At 44.7% G+C, this 18,332-nt stretch overlaps 1 protein-coding gene across 1 annotated transcript in view; it reads left to right on the top strand.

Moving 5' to 3' along the window:
- Window positions 1–18,332, top strand: part of LOC120843865 — a 72,053-nt gene that overhangs the window by 38,596 nt on the left and 15,125 nt on the right. The window lies entirely within an intron of this gene.

Genomic DNA, 18,332 nt, shown 5'->3' with positions numbered 1-18,332 from the left:
ACCATGCTCATCGTCACAAACCTCGTATTGTTCTTCATGCATATTTCAACACACGAATTTCATTTTTCAATGCCGCCGAGCACCAGCGCCGCATATGATGGCGATGCGAAGATGTTTGCTTGTTTTGCCGCTGTCGGGATAACAACATCTGGGTATACATAAAATGCGCTTATTAAGCAACCTGTCACCGCAAATTCGGTTCACCTCACCAAGAATGAAGAGGTCAGGGAGAAACTTCTCATTCCATGAACCAAAGTGACGACCATAGATTTAAGAGACGGAACAACTGAAACTATAAAGACAGTTTATCATCTAATGGCGGATGCCTCCTGAAGCTCCTGGACAAATGGATCGCAAGTGCGCATGCGTTGCGTTGTCACGGATAAAGAAGACAAGCGGACGTAGAGGCAGAGACCCATGCAGACGATCAACGCTATCATTACCTCCTCGCAGCTCGCATTGCGAAAGCGGCCTTTAAACCACGCGACACTGATCGAGCAGTTGAAACCACCCTGCAATCTACATAGGCCCACTGCGGCGCTGCCACGTTCCCAATGTGTTTGCCTTTCTCACTCAGTCTATGGACCTTACAGTATGAGCGGAAACATTGTTTTGCCGTCGCCAAGCCAATAGAATATATTTTTTTTCTTTATTTGTTTTGCGGAGTTGTTTCCGCAGAGGGGGCAAAGATAAAGGCACAATGCCTGACATAGCCTATGCCCCCCCTCCCCCCCAATCGTGCAGTTCAACATGGAGCAACAAAAGTTACAATCGAACAAAAAAAAAATAACCGCTGTAACGAGATAAAACAACGCTTTTCACAGATAACACAATTGATGATATCATTAATAAACACGAAATGAAGCGTTCACAAAAACAGGTCAAACAATTCCTTGAAGATAAAAACAAGAACATCTGCACACTCTGTTTATGGGCAAATAACACAATATTCACAAGGTCAAACAGATACTGCAATGCAAATTTGAACTACAGAAAAAAAGTGCACAACGTTACACCCAGAAAAAAAATTATACCAAAGAAAATGCTACGTCACTTGCCACTAGAATTTTACTGCAAAACTGTTTGAAACTACCAAACGGCTGGTCAAAGTTTATGTTGATATCTGTTCTATTAAGCATTTTAGTGATCTTAAAATGTGATGCTTGTCGACCATAGTTTGTTCTCACGTATGGTGTTTTTCGAATTGGGTTCCGTAATAAGTATGGATTAGAACTGGTAATGGGGCGTCGAGTGGAGCCTATTTCTATGTATCATTTGCAACAGTTTGAAATAATCAATTTGATTTGCCTTAAGAATATTATACTTGATAAAGAGTGGCTGCGTTCTTAAAATCCTTATGTTGTCTCAATAATTTTCACATATCCGTAGTATCTTTTTTTGTAAAATGATTAGTTTATTGTAGTTTGTAGCTGTTGTTGTACCCCACACCATGATGCCGTAACTGATCCTCGAATAAAATAGGGAGTAATATAACGTTAGTTTAAGCCAGGCAGCAATTAGATTTTGAATTTTATAAATAATGCCTGTAACTCGGGACAAGTAGGCTTTTAGTTTGCTGACGTGCGTATTCCAAGAAAGGTCCTCAGTGAACCAAACACCTAGAAATTTTTGTTCAACCACCTGCTCAAGTACCGGGCCTTCAAATGTGATGTTTGTAATGCTGTCATCTCGGTTGCACGTTGGCTTAAAAATCAGATACTTAGTTTTATTGGTATTGAGGCTTCAACTATTTACTTGTAACCATTTGGATAGTTTTGTAAGATATTCATTGGCTAATTTGTCTACACTCTTTTTTGTTAAACCTGGAAAAAACACACTTGTGTCATCTGCATACATTGTCATCTCGGGGCAACCTGGTATATCCGTTACATCATTTATACATACTAGAAATAGCGTCGGCCCAAAAATAGAACCCTGAGGAACCCCGTAACGTATTTTTATTTTACTGCATATCGTATCATTTACGCACACGTATTGGTACCGATTTGTGAGATATTTTTTAATTAATTTTAACGCCACACCACGTACTCCGTACATTTTAGGTTTTCTAAGTAAAATACCGTGCTGTACGGTGTCGAAAGCTTTCTTTAGATCTAAAAATAAACCTAGAGTGACAATTTTTCTCTCAATATTCTCAACTATTTTATTTTTTATTTCAATCTGGGCTGATTTGGCAGACTTGGTTTTCTGGAATTCATACTGGAACTTAGAAATCATTTGAAATTTTTGAAAAAAATTATTTTGCCTCTCATTGATAACGCTCAAATATCTTTGAAAACACAGAGAGAACAAATATCGGCCTGTAATTATTAACTGCAGTTTCTCCTCCGCCCTTATACACAGAAATGACTTTTGCAATTTTTAGCTCATCAGGGAACTCACCAGTATCTAGCATCTTATTTATTATATTCGATAATACTGGACTTACTATGCAAGCTGTGTATTTAATTGGTAAAGCCTTAATTCCATCCTCACCTGCAGCCACATTGTTATCTAAACTATTTATTATTTTGTAAATTTCTTCATAAGTCATTGGAGCAAGCATAATCGAATTTCGTTGATTTTTTTTTTTATCTTCCACAGACATCATTAGTTGTGTTTTTAGCCGCGCACGTGCCGATATCGATAAAATGCGAATTCATTGCGTCTGCGAGCTCTTTCCCTGCCACACTTACATTATCGATTATCAGTTCCGTGACACTACAGCGTTTTTGCTTTTTGTTTGTTAAATCGTTTACTATATTCCAAACTTTTCGATGGTCACTGTGAATATGCTGAAATTTATTTTTATAATACTCACATTTTGCTTGTTTTAAGTCAGAGTTCAACTTGTTTCTAAATTTTTTTAAACTCAGACAGTAAACTTAGATCACGATGATGTATGAAGGCATAGTACTTGCGGTCTTTTATTTTTATTCTTTTATATAAATCATTTGTTTTCCACGGTTTTCTGATCTTTTTAGGCTTTGTTTTAGTTTCACATAGAGGAAATGCTATATAATAACAGCGTTAGAATTTAGACAGGAAGTAATTATAGGATTTTGTCGGATCATGTTCATTATAAACGTCTTCCCAGTTTTCTTGATCTATTAAGTAACCAAAAATTCTTAGCGTTTCTTCGTTTATTTTGCGGTGATAACGTTTTTCTTTATTTAGATTACCTTTCACGGTTGAAAGAGTTGCAATGCAGAAGATAGGCAAATGGTCGCTTATGTCGTGCAAGATAACGCCAGCTGAGATCTGGTTACATTCTATGTTTGTTAGACAAGCGTCAAGTGATGTCGCAGTGGCTGAGGTAACCCTAGTAGGCAACGTTATGGCGTTGTTACAGGCGTATTGTTGAATAAGATCTCTGAATTCTCTTGCATGTCCGTCATCCAAAGCAGAGTCTATATTCACATCACCAAGAATCATAAATGGTAGGTTAGGCCCTAGAGCACAAAATAAGTTTTCAATGAATGACATAAATGGAAGCACGTTGCCGTTTGGCGGCCTATACACAGCTGCGACTACAATATGTGGGAACTTAACAATAAAACTTTCTACATCATCATTTATTGTTGTTAAATCTTCTATAATCTGATATTGTAGGTTATCTTTTACATAAATGGCTATACCGCCCCCCCTTTTGTTAACTCTGCACACATTTTCACATCTATAACCACGCAGAAGTGGTGGCAAATCCTCGCTTTTTAGCCAAGTTTCTGTGAGTGCGATTACATCGAATTCTATATGTAAAGAGCGTAAAAGGATTTCAAGATTGTCAACCTTATTTTTTACACTTCTTGTATTTAAATGTATTGCGAAAAACTGCCTATCGTTTCTTCTGTATTTTTCGTTAAATGACAGGCAGTCGTAATAATTACAGTCGGTGAGAGTTTCTTCGGTCATCATCGCTACGATTGTCCAGAAGGGCTATCACTGTGATTAGTTTGCTATCTTTTCAACATCCGACAGGCAAGCGATCCTGATTGCGTTCTCATTCTCAGTTTTTCTGGCAAAGACCTTGCCCCCTGTTGACCACACAAACTTCCATCCTACGGTCTTTTTTTTTTTTTTTTGAGATGGCAGCACCAAGTAGTCTTTTGTTTTAACCCGTTAGGTGTTCGTTGAGGTAAACGGGGTGATTGCTCCTCCCGTAGTCAAGGTCTTTCTTTGGTCGTGAATCGGTGCTTTTTGCTTTTCTGTAGTATCTTATCTCGTTTTGAGCGTTGCACGAATCGGACAATTATATTCTTATTCGATGTTTTGAAAGACGGGACTCTGTGACACACGTCAATATCTGAATCTGTGATCGGCTCGTCTAGAATAGTTCCAATACGTTTTACAATGTCGTACGGGTCACCTTCATATGTGAACCATAACTTATTCTTGTTCCACCTCCCGTCTATTTTTTTTTTGTTTTGTTTACTATTTTGAGGTTGAAATGATTCATTATTTTTTCGTCGCCCCTATCGGATATGCTTACCGTGGCTGTGAACGACAGAGAAGGAAAAAGGTCTATACACCATTCCAATATTTACAGGTCCTCAGACAAACCTCAACCAAGCGTGCGCGATCTCCTCAGCCCAGTACCCGAATGTTCGTTGCTTCGGAAAGCGAGCAAATCACGCGCCATACGCACGAACACAGAAAATGTAACGGGCCAGGAGTCATTTTTTTCAGAAAGGTCTATCGGGCAGGAGATTAAACCATAGGGGGCACTTTATCAAGCTTGTTGTCCACGCAGTCCAGTATTTACTAACACAGCATAACAAAGAAATTGTACCTTACCTAGAGCGGTCTGGGCACGAGCACTTTGCTTTGACCAGTGCTTTGGTCGCACGAGGAGCGGCCTTGTAGTCGTATTTTTTATTTTTCTTATCAAAAACAAAACAAGAAAATTCGGTTTGTTGTCCCCACAGCTGGAGCGTTCCGCTACAGGCGTGGCTGTTCGATCTTCTCCCCAGTAGACCTTTTTTTGCATATTTTCATACCATCGCGCAGCTGACGTACCCCGACCTGACGCATTTTTGGATTTTTCGGCGAATCCGCGTATGAAACCGCGAAGGGTATGGGCGAGAAGGCTTAGAAACGGACGTCGTGCGCGAATTACTTCGAGTGATTCTTTTTCATGTGCTACAATTTCCGAAAATTCAAGGTTGTTTGGCTATCTCTGCGTCGTAGTCGGTTACACAAACAATTTTAATAATTGTAAGAAAAATCGCCGGAAGTGTTCAATGAGCAAAAGAAGCAGCAGCACGAGTGTCAAGAATGTTATTGAGCTTTACACGCTCCGCAAAGATCTTTGTTTATGAAGTCAGTCGATTGCGAGCGTGGATCTCTAGGCATTTGTATCAGACCCATCGTCACGTTTATACTCACGACCCCTTCATTCATGACATGGGGACGGATTCCAACTCGGTGCAGGTGACATGCTTAGGCTTTCACTGCGAGGTAAGATATTGCTCTATGGCATGTGAAGGGTATGAAAACGTCAACGTGCTAGAAGTCAAGATGCAGCTACAGTGAACTAAACATTTTAGTAGCGAAAAAAGAGGTGGCCTCCGCATGAGGCACTTTGTGTTGTACCTACCAGCTGGCGCTAGCGCTTTTTCCCGAGCACTGCCTAGCCATGCTCGTATTCGCACTTTCTGGCGTGAGTTGAAACGCGTTGACGCCAGCGTGCAAATAGCCCCCAACCACTTCGGGTTCTGAACTAGACTGCGGGTTTCGCAGTTTTTGCAACCTCAGATATACACTCTATCTTCTGGAAATGGTCACTTATAGTACTGTTAAGCTTAACTCACTTTTATAATAAAAACATTTGTAAAATTAAAAAACAAAAATGCGTGAACCGGAAGTGCGCAGGGACTACCCAATAGGTGGCGCCACTGAGTTTGTTGCCAAGCAAAAAATGTCGAATACGACAGCCACGAGCCGTTGTTCTCGCTGTTTTCTCTTTTTTTTTTTTTAATGTTAGAGAGCACACAGGGCACAGCACCAGAAGCACAAGCTCATCTAGCGCCACACGTGGCTTTCAACACCCTTGGCATTTCACGGCTGATGGGGCACTGCCGCTGTTTTTTAACTGCTTTTACTTTTAGTTGACTGTAACTCAGCTATCAAATGCCGACAGCTTACCGGCGTATATTAAACTGCTCATATATACCTTCGCTGTAGAAACTCAATCAAAACTCCCCCACGTTTCGTCCTCGTTCTTTCCGGGAGCAAGGAGATGGCTAGTGCCACTAAATAAGCTACGCTTCAGAGAAACGACACTTACCCATCTTCTGGGTTAAAATCATGGTTGCCAGTCATCTGAAGCATTATCTGAAATCACAGGAAACGCTTTTCCGTCCTCCACAAATTTTTAAACAGTTCGTGACACAAAAAATTAATATTACATGAGCTTCCTAACACAGAATCTAATACTGAAGAAGTCGCACTTTTGAATCATGACGATCGGCAGTTGCGTCTGATCTGCAAAAGCACCAAGGTGGCAGCGCCCACAACAATATCGGGGATTAAAGTGCCGATAACCTAAGCGTAGCTCATTTAGTGGCTCTATAAATGGCTTGTATTGTCCTGTCATGGGCCAGCTGGATTCAACCGGACAAGTTCGAGCCAAGTTATTGTAGCCCCCCCCCCCCCCTAACCGAGTTAAATAAATAAATAAATAAATGTTTATTTCTCCATCACATTACATGATGGAAGGAGACAGAGGAAAAAAGCTGCGCAAATGCAGCTTGACGAGTCCTCGGCCCCCTCCCTACAATCAGCAGCAGCGGCAACTCACAAAAAACAAAAAAAAAAAAGTTCAGTTAAGCTTCCCCCCATACCATCACCCTCGTCCAGCTCTAATCCTGAACTATCCTGAACTTCCCACAAAAACTGCGATGTACCAACTCCAGTGGCCAACACTCGGCCACAAACCCGCTATGCCCAGACAAATTAACGACTGCGCAGTTAAAAAAAATCTAAGTACAGGGTGATTCAAGGAGAGGCCAGGCTCTTTAAATCGACCACAAAATTCGGTTTCTTCACCTATCGCGCTACGACTTTGTGCAGCGTTGCCCACAGATGGTGCTTTTTTTCTTTTTTTTTTTACATTTGCAAAGAGCGAACTTACCTGAGGAAAAAGTAACGAAAGAAAAAGGCTTAGCTCCTATGGAAACGCAGCGACGCCACCGGTCTTCTAACAACACGGCGCCGTTTCGCAAGAGAGACAAGAGATGGTGCAAGGAACGCCGCCAACGAACGAGCATACGGCGCCGAGTGCCGGCGTCTTTAGCAGACGAACTTTTCGACTCAAAAGCGGCGCGCGTTCCGCAGGCGGCGACAGTCGCAGAAACAAAAACAGGCGCGGTAACAACAAGGAACTGCAGTTCCTTGTCTGCTAAAGACGCCGGCTCTCGGCGTCGTATGCTCGTTCGTTGGCGTCGCGACCGCTTGCGCCATCTCTTGTCTCCCATGCGAAACGGCGCTGTGTTGTTCGAAGACCGGTGGCTTCGCTGCGTTTCCATATGAGCGAAGCCTTTTTCTTTCTTTCCTTTTTCCTCAGGTAAATTTGCTCTTTGCAAATTTTACAAAAAGAAAAAAAAATGCACCATCTGTGGGCAACGCTGCACAAAGTCGTAGCGCGATAGGTTAAGAAACCGAATTTTGCGGTCGATTTAAAGAGCCTGGCCTCTCTTTGAATCGCCCTGTAGTTTGATGAGAGCCCGAAAAGCTAAGGCGAAGCGATCGACATTGACCAACCCAAAGCATAACCCGGAAGAGTGGCTGGCTCTGCATAAAAACAACAGGTTTACGCTACCAGAACCCCATCGCATAGCCGCAGCAGGGAAAGGAGCAGCAGCCGTAGACGCAGTCGAAGTATGGGGAACACTACCATCATCAAAAAAGAAACCCCCGACAAACCAACTAGAGGCCACAGCACGACGAAGTCAAGAAGCTCACAGTATGCACAACAACAATATCAGCTAAAAAAACTCTCAACAAAAAAACAAACCAGAGTCCAGAAATTCCGGCGCAACCCGAGGAGCCAAGATGAAATCACCAGACCACTCGGCCACGAAGTAGAGGCAAGGGCGGAGGCGCCTCAAGAAAGCAACAGCAGTAGTTACCCGCGGGGAACCCCCGGCATTCAGGGAACAACTACAGTCTTCTTAAGGATACAATTTCACTTCACCCATAAAAAGAAAATTACTGAATTTCGCAGTCAATCAGAGAATGACCCTTGTAACACAATGCAACCAACCAGCACTGGTGGACAGCAGTGTTGCGGAATGGGCACCCCCATTCCATTCCAATTCCATTCCGGCAAATTAGGGTTCTCGGGATTTCAATTCCTTCAACTCCTAAGAATTGGTACAATGAGACCATTCCCACTCCTAGAATGGCTCAATCGTTCCATTCCATTCCTCCAATTCCTAAATGTAAAAATTGGCACTTGACAGCTACATTGTGTTGTCGGCATAAGCAGCATAAAGCTGACATTATCAAACGCATAAAAAATTGGAAAAAAAAACATCTAAATGCACCAAAAAAGAACTGATTTTATTAAGCGGGGCGCTGGTGGCGTAAAGTGTTTGTTTACACTGTACGTTGAGGCTTGTTTAGGACATCGGTCTCGCGACCACGTGGCTCGCAACAAACAGCAATATATAAATCCACTCATTTTTTTTTTTTTTGCAAACTTTTTTGCATTTGGTTTTTAGGACATACGCGGCCAGCGTGTTTGTTTGATAGGACCGTAAAAATATCCAGTTCGTGCGTGGCGCAGAAATAATCTATATTACTGTATTCTTTAAATACCTGCACAGCAACATGGCTAGTACGCTGCTGGAAGCGACTCCATGCACAGCGGCAAGAAAACATCCTCTGATAAAGTGCAACCTCTACGGCGCAGCACTAGCGGCTCTGCGGTCGCACCAGAGCCGGGTGGTGTGGGCAATAGGGCGCACGTTTCGCAAGGGCGTCATAGCATTTCAGCATGCCGCGAAGCTGTGTGGCCGTTAATTGCACCGAAATGTACAAGAAAAGTAGCGGAGTGAGTTTCCACGAGTTCCCGGCAGACTCTGAAAGGCATAGAAGGTGGATAATATCCGTAGATCGAAAATAATGGTCGAACGACCGTTTGTGCAGCAAGCACTTTCTTGAAGGCAAGTGCAGCTTTTATTTCAATCTCCGTCCCGAGGCTTGCTTATGTGCAGGCAGGGAAATCGTCGTCTGATCGAGACCACCCGGATTTTGTTCCCACGGTGTTCGCGCACAAAGCACCGGCCAAGTGCTCGTCGGAGGCTCGCTGCACCCGTGCTACCCAGTTGAAGGGGATCGGCGACAGAACGGCAATGTTGTAAGCGTTACCGAAAAAAAAAAAAAAAAAAAAAAAAACTAACGAAATGCGTTATTCGTTACTTGCAAATAAAAGGTATACGTTGCTGAGCTACGTTGCCTAAAAATAAAAGGAACGCGTTACCGCTACCGATAAAAAGTAACGGACGTTACTTCTGCGTTACTTTTTTTAAATTATGATTTAATACGTTTTACGGTTTTGGCGATACAGGTATGCATAAGCTCACATATCAAGAAACAATATGTTCATGCAGAAGCTGAAGATAATTACTTTATCTCTTTTTTACGGTTTCACATAAATACTCCGGAGAAAAAAAGCAACGAAAACATGGCTTGACGCCTAAAAACACGGAACCAACTGAAGTGTAATTTCTTTAAGACTTGGGAAGTAGTCACGACTAACGTAACTACGTTATCTGAAATAGTAACGTAAGTACGTTACCCGTTACTGTGTCGAAAAAGTAACGAGTAGGTTACTACGTTACTGAAAAAAGTAACGCGTTCCTGGTAACGCCGTTACTTGTAACGTGTTACCGCCAAGACTGCAGAACGGACAGAGCGTTACTGCTTGTCATGCCTTGTGGTCATGAGGGTAGGAAAAATATCATACCTTGACTTGAAGACGCTGCGTGTATTTATTTAATTGATAAATACCCTTCCGCAGACCCACAGTCTGCTGATCCCGCCGGCAGTGTGGAAACTGACTCGAAGTAATCGTAGGCTTTGAGAGACTTGTACGCCTGCACCGTGTCGGCCGTGAACTGGCTTGGCGAAAAAACTAAATAAACGACGACGTGAGCCGTCGACTTCGGTGGCAGCAACTCCACGTCGGAAGTCCAGCAGCGGCGTACGGATCTTCGTAGGCAACGCCGTCCACGCACAGTTTGTTTCGATACCGCTGCCGTTCAGGCTCAGGTGGCAAGCTCAAATAGTCGGGCATAGCATACGACTTACGTTGTCAGGAAATACGACTCACAAATAAAGCTAGAAGCGTCCCTACAACGTCAACACCGAGCGCACGCCACACAACGCAATGGCGAAAGCACGGAGAGCCGGGCCGCTTTTGCAAACATAGCTACCGCGCATGCGCGGCCTTCCGGCCGTGTTGGTAAACAGAGCCGCTCCGCGTGTCGTTCTATAGACCATGTCACGTAACCTGATTTAAAACGCACTAGGTCACGCTTGCTTTACGAATCTCGATATTTCTTATCATATTCAATTCAATTATTTTATGTGTTTTCCAGGCAATCAATAGAACCTCTGCTGGACTCAAATACATGTTTGTTCATCGTAGTTCGTTCATTATACTGACGTTATCGGTTTGTTACCTGTCATTTGTTAATCGACTTGCTAATTTTTCGGACATAGCCAATACAAAGCAATTACTCTCATGGAAGGTTACAAAGAGCGCAGAAGCCAAAACCTCAGTAGCAGCTAGCACCCAGCTCTCCTCAGTGGCCCTCAAAGCAAGGGTCGCGCCTCGTCTGGCGGGGGACGGTCTCTCTGCAGGTCTATACTTTGTTTCACTTTATGTGCGAGCGAAGGAAAAGTTGGAAGCGCGAGCACGAAAGCTCCGTGCGTTCAGGCTTTGCTCGAGCGCGCGAGCTGGGGAGAAACGCAAAAAGTGCTGGTCTCGCGCTTCTAGCTTTGGCTTCGCTCGCAGATAAGGTGAAACGAAGTATAGTAAGTTCGGTCACGTGACAAGAGCGGTGGCTATTGTGTACTTCACCTTACGATGGACTGCAACAGACAGCACGAGAGCCATCGAAACCAATCCAGTGCCTTCTGAGTGTCGCGTGACCCTGGAACGCAGCAACGCGTCGTGCTAGTAGTCCCGCTCACGGTGCTGTATCGCCTGGGGTGACTCGTAATGTCCGCAGCGGTCTAGCGTGCCCGACTTTAGGGTGATGCTATCGTTTGTAGTACCCGATGCCGACAGCACGCGCTCACAGGGAAAATACAAAGAAATCGCAGGAAACAAAATGTCGCCGTAACACAGTCAGCGCCACGAGCGCGTGCAGGGACACGCTCTTTCACGCGCTTCAGAACAAAAAATGCAGCAATGGCAGCTCTGCCGGAGGCTCTGCAGCCCTTGAACAACCCCTCTCCAGTCATAAACATCGCAATTTACGCCGACGATGTTGCTCTCTGGGCTACTGCCCCAACTAGCTCATACAGTAACATGCAGCGAACACTCCAGCTAGGCCTCGACGCTATAGTTGACGTGATATCTAGGCTTGGTCTTACGTTATCGGCCTCTAAAACAGCCGCTCTTCAATACCACCCTACGGCCAGGTCTTCCATCAACCGAACTTACACGATCAATGGGACAAACGTGACAAGGGTTCGAACATACTCCTATCTAGGCTTCCTCCTGGATGACCGAGTCTCTTGGCGACCAGCAGTCAAGACAACCATTATCAGATGTCGCCGACACCTCAACGCTATCCGCATGATCATTGGCAGCAGATGGGGGACCGTACAGGCAATGATGATGCATCTCTACAGGGGTCTTATTCTTTCAAGGTTGCTATACGCACTGCCACTGGTGAACCTCGGCAATGCCCAGAGTTCAGCAGTAGAGACTCTTCAGAGAGTGGCAGTTCGTCTGTGCCCTGGATTACCCAGATATTCACCAAACGTTCCAACACTAGTGGAAGTGAGGGTAAACCTAGTGGAAAATCACGGTAGAGAACTAACACTCCGACACATAGCGAGGCAAACTGTCTGTCGCTCAACTGCTCCTCTTCTGGATCGCCTTCGCCAACGCCCCCTTTCTTGCCTTGGTTCTCTGGCAACGGAGTTTATGACCTTTATTGGTGATCCGGACACCGACTACTCGGCACCGCCACCATATGCCCCTCCACTGAACATAAATGAGACTGTTCCAATGCTCAAAAGCAAACGCAACACAGCACAAGTCGTTGCCCGGACAACTACAGAGGATCATATTGAGACACTGTACCAAGGATGGATGCGAATATACACCGACGGCTCAGTTCTTCGTAGCAGCAAGTCATCTACCGCAGCGGTTTATATACCTGACCTGAATGTGTCTCATGCCAGAAAGCTCAGCTTCCACGCCACATCAACAACCGCTGAGCTGGTGGCACTTAGACTTGGACTTGACACCCTGGAGAAACTTCCTTACTGCGGGAAAGCTTTGCTCCTTACCGACTCAAAAATAGCACTACAACATCTTGGTAATCTTGATGATGCCCCTCAATATGCCCGATACATTGCACACCTTGCAAGAAACCTCCAAGCGAAGGGCTGGGAAATATCATTCCAATGGTTGCCCTCACATGTAGGCATTTTGGGTAATGAGACGGCCGACCTTCTTGCCGCTGCGGCACACCAGCTTGGTACTCCCATTATTGTGGTGCCAAAGATTCATGAAGCCAAGCTGCTAATTCACCAAGCGATAATCCAGAATCATCCGGACCCACGGGTCGCTGACGGGAGACCACCCCCACGCGTCCCTACGAAGCTACCACGTGCAAGCGCCTCCGTACTACACCGGCTTCGCACAGGCTGTGCCTATACTGCATCTGCCATCCACCGAATTGACGCAACGATGAGCCCAAACTGCTCTACTTGTGACACTCTTGAGGATGTGGACCATCTCTTTTGGGCCTGTCCCAATTACGCAGAAGAGAGAAAATTCTTCTTCGACAAACTGCAGATCGCGGGAGTTGCCCGCTCTACTACGCAAGACATTCTTTTCCCCCCCGGCTCCGTTCGTGATGCCGCAAGAACATTCTCTTCTCTTCTTGTATTCCTGGAAGATACCTGTTTACTGGACCGCTTGTAAAAGTGCTGACAGTGCTGTGAATAGATATAGAGTAGTGGACAAACCTAATCAAGTAACTGTGACTTCATCCAAGATGCCTTTTCTCTCCTCTCTTCACCTTTCTAATCTTTCCTTTTGATCCCCTCTTTCCCCATCCCCAACCTGGAACTGGCTTGCCCCCAATCGACGGTGTGGTTAATAAGTTCCAGGCTTCCTTTCCTTTCAACAACAAAAAAAAAAAAGAACAAAAAATAAAAATAAGCGTTCGAAACAAAATGGCCAGATGTCATCACTCCAAGCAAAGCGCACATGAAGGCACCCTACAGCGGTCCATCGCAAGGTGAAACAAGGTATGCAGAGTCTAAAGTCAAAGAAAATCAGCGGGAATCCGCGAGCTTGTTAGTAACCCTAACCATAGCATCCTCTATACTGACATGAGTATCGAGGAGGCTACGCCCCAACCCACTTGAATGTAAAACGCATAACACAGAAAACAAGCATCGGAACAGTCCAAGTAAAAGGCGGACTTACAGGTAACAATGCAGTATAAAAAACAAGCGTCGGAGCAAAGCGCAAGAGAAGAAAAGAGAAGTGAATCTCGCTTTGTTTTAATGCCGAAGCAAACCCACAGTTCGCAGCTCAAAGGAGTCCGCCCGAATTTCAATCAATCAATCATTTTATTTGCGTCTGTACACGTGTACAGGCACTGGAGGCATGAACAAAAAGCCGACAGATGTCGGCTTGACGAGGTTCACGCCCCCTTTTTTGGCAAACGGCAAGCAATCGAAAGATAAAGAAAGAAAAAAAGTCAGATACTTAAAAAAAAAAAAAATCACGTAACAATAGTTAAAATACACGTTTAAAATTGGGCTATAGATTACATTGCCAAGGGAAAAAAAATACATTCTATATGCTAAAATACAATTGTATGACAGAAATATTCATAGAAACATCAGTTTTAAGGAATGAGATGTTAAATGTTCGATGATAATGTTATTTTCAATTAAATGGTTTAGTAAAAAAAGAAGGCGATGTTTTAGCATTTGAGTTCCATAGGTTGTTCGACTGAATGGTATCCTCCATACTTCTTCGTGACGTACGCTATAAGGTCTAATATTTATTGTTAATTCTGCTATGCTACTAATGTCAGGCGTCTTTTGTTTAATACTTGCTATATATCGAATAAGTAAAGTGTATTCGTACAGTTTGTTTAAGGATAGGACGTTCAATGATTTAAGCAATGGTTTCGTGTGGGTTGATTGTGGTACATTGATTATAGCTCGGATTGCCTTCTTTTGAAGAATCGAATGAACGTGGAAGGCAGCAGGGTTGGCCGCCTGCTAAACAACGTTCCTTGAACAAAAAGAAAACAATAACTGATCATCTTTCGGCGGCGCGCGAGTCAACGAGTTATCAGAGCTCTGCGAGTTATGAGTCGCCCCCGCTACCAGACCTCAGTGTGCGCGCGTGCATTCTCATGCCGCCGCAAAAATTAAAAATAAGAAAAAAAAAAAGCAAGACAAGAAGGAAGATGAGGAGCCGTGCGTGGCGGTTTTTTTCTTTACCGCTCCCTTCGTTTCTTTTGCTTGGTGCTTGGTTTCTTGTTTCGCTCTCGTGTAACGCCAGTGAAGCTGGTGAAGCCCGTCACCTGCGCGTCCGTGAAAGGCGCCACCACCACCCCTCCCCCCTCTGCTCTTTGCTTTGACGCTTGTTTTTTGTATTGTACTTTTTCCGCATAAGCCTGTTTGGGCTCCACGAGGGCAAGCAGATTCCCGCTGATTTTATTTCTGAGCAACTGACTCGCTGACTCGCTCGCTTTAGCTGACCGTAAACACACACACACACACAAAAAAAAAATAAACAACCGGGTTTACTCCATTCCCAAACCATTCCGGGTGAAAAGCATCTAATTCCATTTCCATTCCATTCCCTCAACGTTGCCGCCATTCCATTCCCATTCCATTCCGGGATCGCGAAAATGCGGAATGATTCCGGAATCATTCCAACTACGGAGTGGCAACTCCGCAACACTGGTGGACAGCACCAAACGGGCAACTCACCAGACTTAACGTGCATTCACGGCCCGCTCAGGGCGACGGGGGAGAACAAAGGAGACACGCTCAACTGCAATCGAAACATAAAAATAAAAATAAGCCGAAGCAGACGGGGCCGAAGGGAACACATCAGAACAACCAAGCTGACGACATGGCACAAGGTACGAAGAGAAGTCGAAGTGGAGGACTCGAAGTGGAGGACTGGGAAGGTCTCAGATGCAAAGAACGGACACGAAAAATTCACCGTCACACGAAACACATTGCAAACACCGAAGACTACCTGGTGGTCTCTCACAACCTTGCGACCATCTGGACTAATCGACGAAACCTCACGAACATCATAAAACAAAAGAAGCAACAGGGCCCTCAAGGCACGTATAATGGCGCTTACCCGGGAGAACCAGGAATACGCTGAGAAATTGACCGGCCAAAGATGGGTGCAGCTGCGCGACGATATGAATGGCAGTTGCATACTGCCATAGCCTGGAAGATATTCCGCGTGGTCTTGGGACACTGAAAAATCTGGAACACGCTAAAAAGCTCCCACTAAGCACAAAGACAATCACGGAGAAGCTTATAAAATAAATAAGGAATACATTCTACCATAACGAAACGCAGCCAGCAACACAACAAACGCCAATGGCATCAATCCAATTCCATCAAGAATCATAACCAGAAGCGGAATGCGAAGAGTCTAAGGGGAAGAACTCGAACTTCACCGAAGCAGGATTACAAACGACCCTCTTCCAGCCAGAGCGCTACACAGCACTGGGACATGGCAAGGTGACCTGCACAATTTTGAGAAAAATCCCAGGCAACACACTCAACTAACTGCTGCGACACGCCAAGGAGGTATGGGCGACGGGAGATATACCCGAAGAATGGTAGGAAGCGCACGAAATCATGCTCCGCAAACAATTCAAACTTCCCAACACACTGGCGAACCTCCCACATATTTCCAAAACATCCTGCATGAGAAAGCTAATGAAAAAGATGTTACTAAACAAACTTAAATGGCACCTCGAAGTAAGAGATCAGCTAGCGCAAACGCCATAGATTCAGAAAGCACGTCATTGTACTCAAGTCGGGGCGAAATTATTCAAAGGACAGGTGTACGAAGACCCCAGCGCGGCTCAACAACTTGCTGACAGTGTACCTCAAGAGAGAATTAGACAACTTCACGCAGGAGGCCATCCTAAAAACCTACGCGAAACCAACCCTGGAATGAGAATGTGCAGATGCATAGCCAACTTTCTCAAGGACAGGGTGGTGCAAAAACTGGACCCGGACGGCCAAACCTCCCAACCGTACCCACTATGGAGAGGAACACCACAGGACTCAATAATCTCGCAACTCAGTGCAATGTCAAATCTTCGCCACTCTGTATACACATTCCCAATCAACAATCGACCCCAGGGGCAACAAACCGTTTGCGAGCGCAGTCATTGGGTTCGAGGCTTAACTCTTACCGGCGTTTTGGCTGACCCTAACCTAGTGGACTGTTATCTCGATAGGCGCAGTTTCAAACACTGCTGGTGGCTAAATTGTCGGCTTTTCCCGCTGTATTTCGAGTTTCATGGTCTATGCATTTTCCTGGGGACGCTGAAAAAACATTGTACCACATTTAAAAAAAAACAAAAAAAAAAACGCAAAACAAAACTGTAAACTTTGTTTTTTGGGTACGCCCGACTGAACGAATGCGACTGGAATGTTAGTTGTCGTTTTATTTTTGTTTTGTTTACGATAAGTTTTGACGGCGCCGCCCGATTAGCCGCATGTCAAACGATAAAGCGCTCAGCTGTCGAAAATATTTTACAACAGAAGATAACCAAAAGGCAAGCATTTTTCACGCGCACAAATAACTTGCTTACCGATGACAGGAGTTGGACGTACAATTTAGCAAATGTTAACACTCGAACAATATACTATACGTACCACACAATGCAGCGTTATTTGGAAATAATTTATTTAAGAAAGATCTCAAATAACCCAGTCACAGTCGACGACAGTCCCATGTTGACGATCGGACGGAATCCAAGATGACTTCGTCTTGGGGCACGTTTCGGGCAGTGCTTCCTTTTTTTCCCACCAGCACCAAGGCAAAGGAACAGGAGCAACTGACTTCAACCCGAACAAATATTTTTGGCTATGACTAAGGAGTACTCCACGCGGATTATCTCTGGGAGGGGGGAGAACAGTTGTCATTGTTCGCAAAATCGCGTCGAGGGTCGTTTAACCTCCCTCCCTTCCTTCGTTTCCCGTGAATGTCTAGCAGAAACGCTTGAATGACAGGCACTAACCAGCCCTATTTTTCATGATGGAAGATAACACAGAAAGGGTACGCGGCATGCATCAGAAAAGTTAAGCAAAAACTTTCAAGGGGTGGCCAAAAAACGTTGAATGCAAGACCGCAAAATGTAGGTAGAAAATCGCGCTGAGAGGGTTTCCACAGTCCAAGAGAGCGGCAGAAAATTTCTAGCTGATAGGGGGCGCGAGAGTCGCACCAGCCGCATCAGCATCAACAACCGGACGGTGGCCTAGGAGCGTTTTTCTTTTTTTTATTGAAAGATGGATACGTTGACGACATTTCCGTCTGGTGTAAGGACTGGCAACACGGGACAGGAAGAAGAAACAGTCCAAATGGGATTGGGCACCATACAAAAGCACGCACAGACAATACGGCTCCAATGTACCCCAGATAAAGCTGTTTATGTTGCAGTCATCAATCACCCACGATAGAAAATAGCGGAGAACCAAAGGAAATTAATGAGCTTCAACATGCGAGGCAGGCGGTTCCCTCGACACCTAGCAATTAGAGTACTGGGTTTCATCTGGCAACAAGGCGGCCAAGGCACGGAATGCGCCACACGAAGAGTGAAACAACTCAATCAGATTCCCCACATGACAGCACGCATCTCACGTTAAAAACTCGAATTGAAGGAACACGAACTCAGGGAAATAGTAGTGGCGACGGTGTACTCATGGGTCTTGCATGCATATCCAAACACACAACGAATTCATACCGGGAATAGGAAGATCAAAAGAATGCTGAGAAAATGACACAGGTTAGAGCCGGGAACACCCAAGCACGCAGTAACGGAACTTGTAAATGCCACAGAACACTA

This window comes from Ixodes scapularis, unplaced genomic scaffold (genome assembly GCF_016920785.2).
Source record: "Ixodes scapularis isolate PalLabHiFi unplaced genomic scaffold, ASM1692078v2 PGA_scaffold2__306_contigs__length_199485367, whole genome shotgun sequence".
In the NCBI taxonomy this organism is placed as follows: Eukaryota; Metazoa; Arthropoda; class Arachnida; order Ixodida; family Ixodidae; genus Ixodes; species Ixodes scapularis.
Note: the sequence above shows the minus strand (reverse complement) of the source record. Positions and strands in the feature narration are given on the sequence as shown.